The 11,967-nt window shown below is 42.6% G+C and overlaps 1 non-coding gene across 1 annotated transcript; it reads left to right on the plus strand.

Annotated features, from left to right (window-relative positions):
* The first annotated feature begins 897 nt into the window (after positions 1-897).
* On the plus strand, positions 898-1,000 carry LOC149811915 (small nucleolar RNA R71). Its single transcript, XR_016428640.1, has one exon. It is a non-coding gene; the product is annotated as a small nucleolar RNA R71 (small nucleolar RNA).
* The last annotated feature ends 10,967 nt before the right edge of the window (positions 1,001-11,967 follow it).

The following is an 11,967-nucleotide window of genomic DNA, read 5'->3' on the forward strand; positions in this document are numbered from 1 at the left end:
CGGAAAGCACGGCAGGGGGTTAAACCCCCTGCGTTTCCGGCAGGGAAGGGGCGTACCCCCTGCGTTTAGAAGAAGAAGAAGAAGAAGAAGAAGAAGAAGAAGAAGAAGAATATTACCTGCGCTTCGCCGGACGGTGGCGGGAGGTTGACGGGGAGCGGCAGCTGGCGAGCGCCGGCTGTCGAGCGGTGGACGGGGAGCGGCGGCTGGCGAGCGGCGGTGGCCGGACGGTGGCGAGAGCTGACGGGCGGCGGGAGGGAGCAATACAGCGAAACAGGGAAAAGAGAAAGAGGGATGGGATTAGGGATTTACGCGACATTTAGCGACGGCTTAGCGACGGAAAAATTCCGTCGCTAAGCCGTCGCGAAACCAAAATACCAAAAAAGCGACGGAATATATTCTGTCGCTACTCCGTCGCTAATTAGCGACGGATTAGCGACGATAGAGTTCCCTCTCTAAATTCGTCGCTAAAATGGTGTTCTTGTAATAAAAAGTAGCGACAAAAACATGCAGTCGCTAATCCGTCGCTAAGTAGCGACAGATTAGCGATAAAAGTCGTTTCCTCGCTAATCCGTCGCAAATTAGCGACAGATTCTATCTCTAGCTAATCTGTCGCTAAGTAGCGACGGGAAAAATCTATCGCTAATTTCCGTCGCTAATTAACAATTTTCTTGTAGTGCAACTTCAAGAACACCAGCTTTCTTCTGAATGCTGGGTTTGGCTCTATCAGAATGAGAGCTCGAAGCATGGTGGAAAGAATTCTCGGCCAATGTATCAAATAACCTCCATGCTTCATCCTCGCTCTTCAGCATGAATGTCCCTCCACATGAAGCGTCGATCATTTGACGATTCTTGTCAGACAATCCGTCGTAGAAGCTCTGCACCAGTTGCCATTTCGGCACCTGATGATGGGGACATTTCCTAAGGAGATCCTTCATTCTCTCCCAGGTCTCATGAAAGCGCTCACCATCTAGCTCTGAAAAGCTAGTGATGGCTCTACGATATTGGTTCGTATGACCAATGGGAAAATATTTCCGAAGAAACTCCTGTTGCAATTGATCCCATGACTCTATTTCTACAGAATCTAAGGACTTCAGCCAATACTTGGCTTTGTCCTTCAATGAAAAGGGGAATAGAGTCAACCTTAAAGCATCATCATCAAAATTCTGTATCTTAACAGTAGAACAGATTTCGAGGAATTCATCTAAATGTCGGTAGGGATCCTCATGACTAAGGCCATAAAAGGATGGAAGCATCTGAATAATGCTGGCCTTAATCTCATAATGTGGCGCTCCTACATCGGGTCTCCGAATGCAGGATGCCTGAACATAGTCTGTGGGAATGAAATATTCCCGCAGAGGGCGTGAAAGAACTGGGGGTGGAGGTGGAGGATCCATGTCAGCCATTGTTGCCGAACTTCGATGAGAATGTAAAATTCTCTCTGGGTTGTCAACAAATGGGTGTAATGGGGTTCCTAGACCTCGTCGACCCTGCATACACTGGTGCTAAGACCAGATGTAAGCAAACGACCTAACTCTAAATCTAAACTACACAGGTACTAAAATGTAAATAATACAAAATAAACAACTACTAAACAAATATGCTAAACTAATTATGTCAGAATGATCTAACTAAGTAAATGAAATAACAAATTAAACTACTCTAAAGTACTGAAAAGATAAATACAGGAAATCACAAACTAAGTTTTTCTAAAACCCACCTGTCTAATCGCTCCTTGCAGAATGAATTTCAAGTGAATCCTAGAAAGACAGAACGTGAATCCTATATTTACTAACTATGTTAATCCTATGTTCACTTACTAATCCTACTAACTAAAAATAAAACAATTAATTAACTAAAACCAATTAATAAATCAAACTCTAAGAAATAAAGTAATTAATTCGCCGTTCCCCGGCAACGGCACCAAAATTTGGTTGATATTTTGAGATGCTCTTTTTTTAAAACACTTATTTGCAATAAAACTTTGGAAAATCGTCAACCAAAAATTTTAAAAACCGACTTTCCACCAAGTGGTAAGTACGGGTCGAATCCACAGGGAACAGGAATTAAACACAATATTTCTATAAAATTCAATTTATTAATGACAAATGTCAACCTACAATTATAAAGTAATACAACTACAATTAAACACTAAAAGAAAAGTAAACAAGCAATCAGTCTTCTGCTCCACGCCAAGGGTATTTCCGTCTTTTCGCCACTTAGAGAATCTTCTCACTTGGACAATACCCCTGGACACTAAATATGTTTTTCAACCTAAAAATGCAGAAAAATACAAAGTTAGTTTTCTATTCTAATAATGAAAACAATAACTAAAACTATTTCTAATTTTACGAAAATTGTAAAACAAATACTATTTATCAAGCAAAAATTAAATAAAATACTAAATTAATGCTAACATTAACCAATTTAACTCTACTAATGCTGTATGATGATGATGCAACTCCTAAAATGCAGAAACTACTGAAAACAAATCTAAAATGCCGAAACTAAGAAAATTACGAAACTGCCCCTAACTAGTGTAAAATAGCATTCTGACAGGTTATCGGAAAACCACTGTTTGACAGGGCAAACGAGGTCCGATTTTCCCGAAATTTGTTCTGTTCTGCAACTGACAGATTGAACAAAACGACAGTTTTTACAGAATTGAAAAACAGTATCTGGAAATCCAGATATAAGCGTTTCAAATCCAGGAAAAATCAGGATATCGCCAGTCCTGTAATTTAAAATCCAGAAAAAAGCGGTTTTCGCAAAACGCTTAAAAATCAGACCAAATCAACTCCGAATGAGCTGAAATTTGGTCTGCAGTTAAATAACACGTCAATAAAGTGAATAGAAGAAAAATTTTTGGAAAACACAGAATTTTTGCAGAGAAAATAATTCTGTTGCAACAGGGAAAAAATCTGGTTTTTATTTGAGTGCACTATTCACTTTATGAACCTATGTAAACACTATCAAATGCAATCTACACCTAATGCAATCTAAATGACACTGTATAACAGTGTATATGCAGTTGATAATTATGAATACACTAAATGCACGACGAACAAAACACGACAAGCAATTTATGACTAGAACTACGTTAACTAACAATGGAAATGCAACTATGCTAAATAATAAAATACAATCTAACTACTAAGTTAACTAATATCTAACTATCATTCAAACTACAACAAAACACATTTCACACATACTAAACAAATACGCTATACGTACACACACTTCTACACTAAAACTAAATTAGATAAATAAACTAATTAGTATAGAAATCAAAAGAAATAATACTAAATGAACTTACTTCACTAAAGAACGAAGGTTAAGGTTAGGGTTCACTCGGTTGACTCGACTATGATCGGTTTTGGCTTGAGTAGGTTCGGATTGGGTTTAAATGCACTCGGATGGGATTAGGTAGGCTCGATTTTGACTAGGTTGAAAGAGATAGGCTCGAGCTAAGGTTGACTCACTAATTGGGTTCAGTTTTGAGTTGCCTTAGTCAACTAGGTTCGGTTGACTTAGGTGGACTCGGTTTGACCTTAGTTAAGGTTGGGTTGGGTTTGGCTAAGGTTGACTCGACCTCGGGTTGGTCTTGACTTTGACTTAGACTAGGTTAGGGTTTGACTTAGTCTTGACTAGGGCTAGGTCTAGGTCTTGGACTTAGGCTTATTAAGACTAGGTTGAACTCGGTTTAAGTTTGACTTAGTCAACTAGGTTCGAGTTGACTTAGGCTCAACTAAGTTGGACCCAACTTAGGGTTTGACTAGACTCGAAGGGGGTGTAGACTAGAGTTTGACTCGACCTAGGCTCAGTTTGACTAGGTTAGGTCTAGACTAAAGTAGTAACCTATTAATTCCTACAATTAATTCAAGGTTAACGATTTTAATGGAGAGGGTTGGAAAAGGAATATAATAATTACCAAATTCCAAACTTTGAAATGCTTTGGATTCTCAAAAATCGCCCCATTTAAAGTGGGGGTTACACTCCTTAATTGCTTTTAAAGCTCCTTTTGGAAAATGGAAAGGTCTAATATAGAAATCCACGATTTTTGCTTTTGACGATGGAATTGAATGCCTTTAATTCTTTATGAAAATTGTGGAGCCTAAATTAGAATTTTTATGTAAATTCAAAACACTTTCCAAAATGGAAGAGTAACTCCTTCTTTAATGCATATGCTAAATTCAAATCTCCATTAAATGCCTCACACGATTTTTGATGAACCTCCTATTTCCAAAAGATTTCCAAGTTTCAATTACTTTAATTATCTCCCTTCTCAAAAATCGCCAACTTCTAAAAATCCTACTTTCTAAATAAAAGAATTAAATTTACCTAGGGAATAAAAGGAACTAAATAAAAAAAATGATTTCCTAGGAGTTAATGCTAACCTAATTCCCAAAACTTAACTTAAATAACCCCTAAAAACGGCTAAGACACTAAGCTCTAATACATTGAACCTAGACAACCTAATTACACCTACCTAACTCCATTAAAACTTACTAAAAAAAATCGACCAAGAGCTCAAGGAGAGCTCTAATGGCTGCCGCCCCACCTTGGGGAAGAAGAACCACACGAAAATAATAAAAAAAATAAAATTTGTAAATTAACAAAAAAACAATAAACGAAATAACCACTATTTTGATAAAACTAACTTAGAAATAAATTCAAATGACTCCTAATGTAACGCCCCGGATTTCCAAAACAAAGCTAAGTTAAAATTTTCATGAATTTCTTTTTTTTTCTTTGCAGCGGAACTTAGAAAAGCTTTTAGCAGCGGAATCAGACGATAATGAGTCGTCAGTTTTAGAAAACTCCGAGCACGTTGCAGGTATGTGGCCAAGCAACTCATTGACCACCAAAGTGTTCCATTTTATCGAAAACATATGTTTATTACAACACTACTGCTTAGAAAAGCAGTATAGGTTCAATAAAAGGAAGCAGTACAACTCTGTCTAGAGAAACCCTGAAACTCGATGCCGCCTTGCTCCGCATATCGCCACGCAGGTCCAACACCTGAAATCCCCATAAAACGGGGTCAGAACCACTGATGGTCTGGTAAGCATGCAATCATGTAACCATTCAACTCAAGCACGATAATGACCACTCAGGGTCGCAATGCGCAATAACGACGCTCAAGCCTCCAAGACTTAGCGTATATCGCAGGAGCCTCCTCAGGGCTATGAGTTGAACATCCGCTCGAGTCTTCATGACTTAGAGCAAGCCTTTTCAGGGCTGTGATTTGAATAGCCGCATAAGTCTCCACGACTTAGCCATGACCTCTTCCGGGTCTCAAAGTGATGTCTAGCTCAAGTCTTCATACTTGGCACATCCGTATCCCACGCATCTAAGGACAACTCCTCGAGCTTCGCTTAGTCGTGCGGATACAACACGGGTCTTTGCCCAGTCGGTCCAGTAGTATACCGAACATGACACCTTCACAAAGGTTATGCAGGACTGACTCAACACGTCATCCACTCATACATTCAAAGCATCGCTGTACCTAGAACTAATGCATTGTTTGATAATTAACCGCTCCCGCCTTTGGTACGCAGGTAAAGCTATTGTCCGGGCATCAACGCGACGTTCTGGGGGTTGATTATTCTATGTATTTTAGATACCCCAGAGGCCTGTTGACCCTATCCATAGTAGGGCAGTGTGTTTCAACTGGGAGAATCCTACTAGGCCCATATTCGGATGCATCCTCTACTTGCAGTAGTTGGGTTCAATCCTTAGATCTTAAGGATAACCACGACCCCAAAACCCATGAGTGACTGAGGCCATCGTGGACTCTATCAGGTCCAAAGTAAAATACATGTCACTCAAGGCTGTACCATCACTGTCATTCCACAGTGAGCATAATTCCTGAAGGGGTCTGCCAGTCTTACAATTACTTGGACAGAATCTGCATGCCATTTAGGCAGCCCGTGCTTTCAGCACTACGGGAGTATGTACCCGACCCCATTCAGTATTCCCCAACACAGTCATTACTGAGGGGGTACCCCTAACACGATCTTCAACCGCGGGGTATGTGCGACCTTAAGTCTTATTCATATGCATGCAGAACACCGCTCTTTGGCACTTCGGCCACCACGAGCATCACACCTCTTTGGGTGGAAACAACACACTCTGGCTCTTCGGCCCTTACGAGTCTGGTTGTGTAACCGTTCTCAATGAGCATGCATATGACTCGATCTAAATAGATCGGCTACTCGGCGTATTTTTACGCAACGAGTCCAAACCTAGCCAAGGTGCAACCTCTACTCCGGCTCAGCGGCCCTTACGAGCAAGGTGCCCTTGCAGGCACAAGGATACGAGCCGATCTGGCGTCGTTCCATCAACGGACATCATTATGCCGTTCCATTGGTTCCGGCAGCTCTTCTGCCAACCATTTCGTCAGCACCTCCCCTGCTCTACCGGCAGTGGTGCGACGAACCCTTCCACATTGTAGAGGGCAAACCATGAACTGGGTAGCACTCTGCTATATGTCAGAGTATCCTGCTACGTTCTTTCTGAGCTATTCATAGCTTCTTCAGAAATTTCAGCAGCACTTCCTCTCTTTTACGGAGAAAGCGTGCGTTTCTTTTATCCATTTCAGCGGCATCTCCCCTCTTTGGTAGGAAATCGCCACGCTTAATTCAGGAAATGGATGCGCACCGTTATGCGTACTTTGCATCCATCAAGGTTGCAGGAACCCTTGGCCATAGCCAGGCCATACGAAATTGACTTAGTCATTACGTAAAGAGCATTTTGCCAAAAACTGAAGCCTTTCCAATAGGGGCTTCATTCGTCAAGCAGAATCTTGAACGAGGAAAGGTCAAGGAATCGCATGGGCGATTTGGAGTTGATCTCCATTTGAACGCTCATTTATGCGCTATATATGTAGTATAAGCAAAAGCCTGTGCTTTATACAGCGGCGGCGTAAAGAAATGCATATACTATTGTTCAGGGTGTGTAACTGAACGAAATATTCTACATATATAACAAAGCAGAAGCCTTGGCATCGTTCGACGCGACGGCGTAAGTAAATACATAATCGGAAGTGCAGTAATCGGAAGTGCAGAAAACAGGGAGCCTTGGCATCATACGACGCGACGGCAAAGGTAAATTACATGGCCTGTGCGATATAAGACGCGTCGGCAGAATCAACAGATATACACCTAGATCTGTATCCAACGATAGTTACGAGGCGAGCGAGTGAACACCGAAGTGTCCTAGAGGGCTCAACCAAGAACTAGGGTGAGATACTATTTTGAAGAACGCATATACTGCGTATTCGAACATATATATCCGACGATAGTTACGAGGCGAGCGCGTGAACACCGAAGCGTCCTAGAGGGCTCAACCAAGAACTAAAGCAAGATACTACTTCAGAAAGTATATTCTATATACAAACAATCAAATACTTGAGAGAGATGGATCAACGAAGCGAACTTACTTCAAATCGTGGAAGAAACGGCTCCGGGTTGCTTCTTTGGCTTCGAGCCTTCCTTCGAGAGGTCAGACTAAGTCAGATGAAGCTGACTTAGTTGAGAAAGAGGTAGAGTAGGTCAAGCTACTCAACCTAAGTGGTTTGAACCAAACAGGGTTCGATCCAAGTCAACTGGGTTCAGCAGGTTCGAACTCAGCTCAAGTAGGCTAAGTCTGGGTTCAGAAATCCAAACCGGAATCTGGACCAAAACGGACTTTGACTTTGACTTTAAACCCAACTAGGTTCAAGTCAAGTCAACTAGGTTTGGACTAGGTCAAGTGGGTTCAGACCCAGGTCAGGTGAGCTAGGACCAGGTCAGGTGGGTTCAGGCCAGGTCAGGTGGGCTCAGACTCACTTGGGCTCACTAGGGGAGGTTTAGGAGAGAGAGAGGAGGCAAGAGAGAGAGGGGGGTCGAAATTATGAGAAGAGAGAGAGTGGGGAGGGCTATTTATAGCCCAAGCCCACCTCCTCTTGGGAATTTTTATCCCCCTTTTGCCCCTGAGCTTTATTTTAATTCCAGGAGGTTCCTTTTGAGGTGGGGCCCACTAGATATTTCCATAGGATATTTTGTGGGTCCCACAAGATATTTTCTGAGGAATATTTCTGTGGGTCCCACCAATATTTCCGTGGGTCCCGCAAGAATTTCGGGTTTCCGGCGATTTTTTTCCGAAAAATTCTGAGTACGCCATTCTCTTCGTATTGACGTAACTAAGAAAGTTGGCTCGAGGAAATCCTTTGTTTTTGTTTAGTTAAGAGGTTATGGCTTCCAGAGTGTTTGAGCATATATTCGCAAAGCGACGAATATCTCAAGTATAACTGGTTTGTACAAATCGATCTGATTTGTATTTCGGGTTGAGATGTTATTTTTACTTGAAAATGCCTCGTGAATTTCTTCAGAAAGATACTGAAAAATTATGGGTCTTACATCATTACCCCCTTAAAGGAATTTCGTCCGCGAAATTCAGTTAAGAGTACTAAGTGCGTAACTCGGGATATTTCTCCCATATGTTAGATTCATAATGTTGTTCACTTAGTTCAACATCGTATTTATTCCTATCATAACCTCATATCATGATTCCTGATCAATGAGGTATGTTTCTCATATCTGAGTTCAAATTATGCTACAACCACGATAGTTTGTTGAATCAATGTTCTTCCAACCGGCTATTATCATAGCCATCCTGTGTAACTATTTTGTACACAGATCATTCTTCTAGAGATTAACCATATTGGAATAAGTCCCCTGTCAGACTACCTGGTATTGGAAACGTACCTCCTCACAGGTTCGCCTTCGTCAGACTTACCTGATATTGGATCAGTACACCCTCACAGAATCATACTAGCCAAGCTACTGGTTTTGGAACATATACACTCGCACGGAGCTGTATACCCTCACAGGCTCACTCTGGCTAGACGATCTGATCTTGAATATGTAAAACCTCACAGGACTCGCTTCTTGGGAACAATTCCTCGATAGTTTATTTTATTAAGTAACTTTTAACGTTCTAATTACGCAAACTTAATTTCTCAATCATGTGGTCTATAGCCATAAATTTTGGGCATAAGCACTTAAGATTTAATTTTAACAAATCCAATATTACTTTAGAGAGCAAGGATACATATTGATCCAGATGACCGTACACAAGATCGTCAGCCACTTGTCTCAAGCATTCATTGGATCTTGTCTTTCAATCGCTTTTTACCCATTACAACTCTATCTATCAAGGTATCCAGATTCCTTGATATGGTCATTATTCGTGAGTTGTTCGGCTGTCACCGCATAGACACGACCTGCCATGGGTTTCTGCTCTGCCCCAGGTAATGGCAGACGTTGTTGTTGAGAGGGTCCTCCATATCCCATATTTCTTCGTTGAAGATCTGAGGCCTTCTTGCGGCATTCTGTTACACGATGCCCTGGTTTGCCGCAATACAGGCAACCCCCTGTATCGCGAGGACAAACCCCTCCGGGATGATCTGAGCTACACCTCGGGCATCGAAAATTAGACTGTCGGTAGGGCTGATTGGCTTCTACCATCTGTAATGGCCGCTCGGCCGGTGGAGTAAAGTTGTTCTCCTGAAAATCCCTCTTATAAAAAGTTGGTCGTGATTCTTGGCCACCGGGAAACGTCCTCTTGTTGTTCCCATTACTTGCTACCGGTCGCTTTACTACGACCCCTTTGCATCGCTCCCAGTCTGCACTAATCTTTGAAGCTGCTGCCACAGCGGCTTGAAATGTTTGGGGCATGCTAGTTATGACTCGACATCGTAGCCCTTCCCGAAATCCATTGATATATTTATCGGCCCTCTCTTGGTCAGTATCGAATAACGTGGAGCAATATCGTTCAAGGTTTTGAAATTTAGTGGTATAGTCCATGAGACTCATAACACCTTGCTCCAATTCCAGAAACTCCATCTTCTTCTTATTTCTGGAGTGTATCGGAAAGTAATTATCCAAGAAAGTTCTCCGAAAATCATCCCAAGGGATGACTTCAAGCTGAGAGAACTGGATTATCTTAGTGGTATCCCACCACTTTCGTGCATTATCCTTCAGCCTATATGTGCCGAAGTTAGTCTTTCTATCCTCTGGTACTCCCAATACCAGGAATGCACGCTCCGTCTCCTCGATCCAGCTTTCTGCGAGCTCTGGATCGGCACTACCAACGAAAACAGGTGGGTCGAGTTTGAGGAACTTTTCATAAGTCACTCCTCCCAGATTCTCATTGCGAGGTGGGGCTGGTGCTTGCCTTGATTCATGAATGACAGACACAAGCCTGTTGAGTGTTTCCAGCAGGAAGCCCTGTGTATGGGACTCCTCACTCGGCATGGTTCTTCTCGTCCTAGGAGCCATTTTATCTATTCACACAAATACACCCAAATCAGAGAAAGTATAAAATTTATACTTACAGTGCGATACCGCAAACACGACGGATCTCGAACCAGGTTTCTCAGACTCATGCTCTGATACCAATTCTGTAACGCCCCGGATTTCCAAAACAAAGCTAAGTTAAAATTTTCATGAATTTCTTTTTTTTTTCTTTGCAGCGGAACTTAGAAAAGCTTTTAGCAGCGGAATCAGACGATAATGAGTCGTCAGTTTTAGAAAACTCCGAGCACGTTGCAGGTATGTGGCCAAGCAAATCATTGACCACCAAAGTGTTCCATTTTATCGAAAACATATGTTTATTACAACACTACTGCTTAGAAAAGCAGTATAGGTTCAATAAAAGGAAGCAGTACAACTCTGTCTAGAGAAACCCTGAAACTCGATGCCGCCTTGCTCCGCATATCGCCACGCAGGTCCAACACCTGAAATCCCCATAAAACGGGGTCAGAACCACTGATGGTCTGGTAAGCATGCAATCATGTAACCATTCAACTCAAGCACGATAATGACCACTCAGGGTCGCAATGCGCAATAACGACGCTCAAGCCTCCAAGACTTAGCGTATATCGCAGGAGCCTCCTCAGGGCTATGAGTTGAACATCCGCTCGAGTCTTCATGACTTAGAGCAAGCCTTTTCAGGGCTGTGATTTGAATAGCCGCATAAGTCTCCACGACTTAGCCATGACCTCTTCCGGGTCTCAAAGTGATGTCTAGCTCAAGTCTTCATACTTGGCACATCCGTATCCCACGCATCTAAGGACAACTCCTCGAGCTTCGCTTAGTCGTGCGGATACAACACGGGTCTTTGCCCAGTCGGTCCAGTAGTATACCGAACATGACACCTTCACAAAGGTTATGCAGGACTGACTCAACACGTCATCCACTCATACATTCAAAGCATCGCTGTACCTAGAACTAATGCATTGTTTGATAATTAACCGCTCCCGCCTTTGGTACGCAGGTAAAGCTATTGTCCGGGCATCAACGCGACGTTCTGGGGGTTGATTATTCTATGTATTTTAGATACCCCAGAGGCCTGTTGACCCTATCCATAGTAGGGCAGTGTGTTTCAACTGGGAGAATCCTACTAGGCCCATATTCGGATGCATCCTCTACTTGCAGTAGTTGGGTTCAATCCTTAGATCTTAAGGATAACCACGACCCCAAAACCCATGAGTGACTGAGGCCATCGTGGACTCTATCAGGTCCAAAGTAAAATACATGTCACTCAAGGCTGTACCATCACTGTCATTCCACAGTGAGCATAATTCCTGAAGGGGTCTGCCAGTCTTACAATTACTTGGACAGAATCTGCATGCCATTTAGGCAGCCCGTGCTTTCAGCACTACGGGAGTATGTACCCGACCCATTCAGTCTTCCCCAACACAGTCATTACTGAGGGGGTACCCCTAACACGATCTTCAACCGCAGGGTATGTGCGACCTTAAGTCTTATTCATATGCATGCAGAACACCGCTCTTTGGCACTTCGGCCACCACGAGCATCACACCTCTTTGGGTGGAAACAACACACTCTGGCTCTTCGGCCCTTACGAGTCTGGTTGTGTAACCGTTCTCAATGAGCATGCATATGACTCGATCTAAATAGA

Source organism: Nuphar pumila, chromosome 17, assembly GCF_984573655.1.
Source record: "Nuphar pumila chromosome 17, dmNupPumi1.hap1.1, whole genome shotgun sequence".
Classification (NCBI taxonomy): Eukaryota; Viridiplantae; Streptophyta; class Magnoliopsida; order Nymphaeales; family Nymphaeaceae; genus Nuphar; species Nuphar pumila.